A 2,753-nucleotide genomic window follows, 5' to 3' on the forward strand; every position below is an offset into this window, starting at 1 on the left:
GTGGTAAGAATTATTACTGACATTGATCTGATGCCATCAGAGTAGCACTTTTCATCAGATTTTTCTGGCAAATGCGTAGAAATCGGATGAAAATTGTTTTTGTTTGAACTGGTGATATTGCCCATACAGTAGCAACCGATCACATCCCACATTAACATTTACAGTATCTAGTTACACTTACAGACGATAATACAGTACAGTAGGTAATATTTGATTGGTTGCTACTGTATGGACAACATCCTGTTCTAAAAAAAACACCCATCTTACTCAATTCTCTCTCTCTCTCTCTCTCTCTCTCTCTCTCTCTCTCTCTCTCTCTCTCTCTCACCCCTTGTCACTGTCTCTCCATTCATCTCTCTAGATACTGTCAGTGATGAATTTCCCATTAGGCACGAGAGGCACGTACTGTACCTAGTGGCGGCATCTGTTTGGGGGCCTCAGTTGGATGCTTACAGTATGCTAATACTGTCATCCCAAAAATTACCACTACAGTAACTGCTAAATATTTTAAGTGTACTGTACAATATGCACATACAGTACTGTACAGTATACATAATTCAAAAGAAAAAAGAGTTGCTACCTTATTCTAGTCATAATCACCGGCATACGGGTCACTCACAAATTTTCTGATGGTCTCGGTGGGGTCCCTTGGAATCACCATGCCTGTCACAAGCATACCTTTTTTTACCCACCTGACACTGGGCCTGGACACTAGTGTACTATTACTATACTTTTTACTGTATACTGTATCTTATAATATTCTTCTCTTTTACCCACAGACGACGAGCCAGAATACATTTTTGGTAAATATACTGTACAGTAGCAATAGTTGGTACTGTAATTACAGTATTTTTTTTCTCCAACATTATTTTAAGTCAAACTGATATGACTAACTGTATTTTATCTTTTTACAGTCCGTCGCCAACCAGTGGAGGAGACACCTGGTAATAAAATATAAATACATAATGCAGTGTACTGTATTCTAACTTACTGTAACATGTATAACACTGAGCTGATCATCTTCACACCCTCTGACATAACCTTACAGTACATACTGTACTTTCTCTCTTTTTTCACCCTCTTCACTCCACAAATGCATGCTGCCTTTCCTGACTACTGATATAATAGTGTGCAGAGCGTAGCGAGGCACCGTGCCCACCGCATGGCGAGCGAAGCAAGCATAACGAGAATAAGAGACACTATTGCATGATATGTTGTGAATAAAGTTGCAGTACTGTGTGGCGTCATTTCAGATTGGGGAATTACTGTGTGTCCATGCCCCTTCCCAGCAAGAACATGCACCGTTTTGGGATGCACACCGAATGTGCACACTGTTGCTATTTTAAACATACAGTACTGTAGGTTGGAGGAGCACCAAAATGAGGACTGCTATGGTTGAGGGGTGATGGTGCTGGGAAAGGGGTACAGGATCAGAGGCGGAAATAGCGTCTGTGCAAGGGGGCAGCATCCAAAAACTTGACTAGGGAATCATAATATTTATGGCTGGCTCTGAGTACAGTCCACTATTATTGATAGTACTCCCTACAACACCACCTACAGTACTGTAACCCTCTTTTTTCTGAAGCGGTCATGAAATGTCATGACTGCTAATACATACAGTAAATGTCTACAGTATTTGTACTGTGGTGTTTTATTCCTTTGACAATTTGTTTATGACCTATTGAAGCTAAACTCTTGTACAGTACTTTATATTTTGAATACCAGCAATACAGTATAATACTGTACCTACAGTATACAGTAATAATTGTATAGTATTTGAATGTGACTAAATGTTTTTTTTTCTCCAATATAGTGCCAATGATTTATGGGGGCCCCAGACAGGGGCAAGATAGGTGGGCTGGCCCAGAAGCGGGCAGGCAGCAGCCCACTTATACAAGAGGTAAACTAAAGCAATGTTTAAATTACCTCGACAGCATACAGTAGTGTTTGATTTACTGTACTGACAATACAGTACTGTACATTGTAAATAACAAGATTGTCTAATATAGAGTAAAGTACTGTATTGCCATTACTACACTGTAAAGTATTCAGTATTTGTTTTGTAATACTGTCCTTTTTTTCCCACAGAACAGTTGCAGCGTGCCGTTCTGCTCCTGCGGGTGGTGGTCCACCTCTTAGTGGACCACTTTTTTAATTTGTTGTTAAGATCATTTTAAATTTTTTTTTTTTTTTTAATAAATGTTTGTTATTGTACTCCATTGTATAGTATCTTTTTCTACTGTATAAGATAGGCATACTGTACACCATACAATTATCTGGCAGATAATCTGCAAGATCTGGCTGTTTGTAATGAAATTCTCTCGTAATTTAGCTGTGGTGTACCTCCTGAGTGTGCTGGCGTGCTTTCTGTCCAGTTTGGGGTGATTTGGAGCAAGTTTGGTCGGCCATCTGGCCGACATGTGCTGTCGACTGTTTGGCAAACATGTGTTTTCCCTCCAGCATGTGTGTGTCAGGCATTTTGTGTGTGTCAGGCATTTTGTGTGTGTCAGGCATTTTATGTGTGTCAGGCATTGCTGTGTGGTTCCACAAATGTTAGTGTGTCAAAGTGCTGACCACTGACACCACTATTTCACTTTGGACCGCATGCCTTTTGTGGAACCACACAGCCCAGCATGACTTATTGCTGGGCTGTGTGGTTCCACAAATGTTAGCGTGTCAAAGTGCTGACCACTGACACCACTATTTCACTTTGGACCGCATGCCTTTTGTGGAACCACACAGCCCAGCATGAC

General features: G+C 40.7%; 1 long non-coding RNA gene across 1 annotated transcript; it reads left to right on the forward strand.

Moving 5' to 3' along the window:
• The first annotated feature begins 913 nt into the window (after window positions 1-913).
• On the forward strand, window positions 914-2,172 carry LOC134911871 (uncharacterized). Its single transcript, XR_010176920.1, has 3 exons — window positions 914-944; window positions 1,814-1,900; window positions 2,089-2,172. It is a non-coding gene; the product is annotated as an uncharacterized LOC134911871 (long non-coding RNA).
• Window positions 2,173-2,753: the final 581 nt, after the last annotated feature.

The sequence above is a fragment of the Pseudophryne corroboree genome, chromosome 4, assembly GCF_028390025.1.
Source record: "Pseudophryne corroboree isolate aPseCor3 chromosome 4, aPseCor3.hap2, whole genome shotgun sequence".
Taxonomy (NCBI): Eukaryota; Metazoa; Chordata; class Amphibia; order Anura; family Myobatrachidae; genus Pseudophryne; species Pseudophryne corroboree.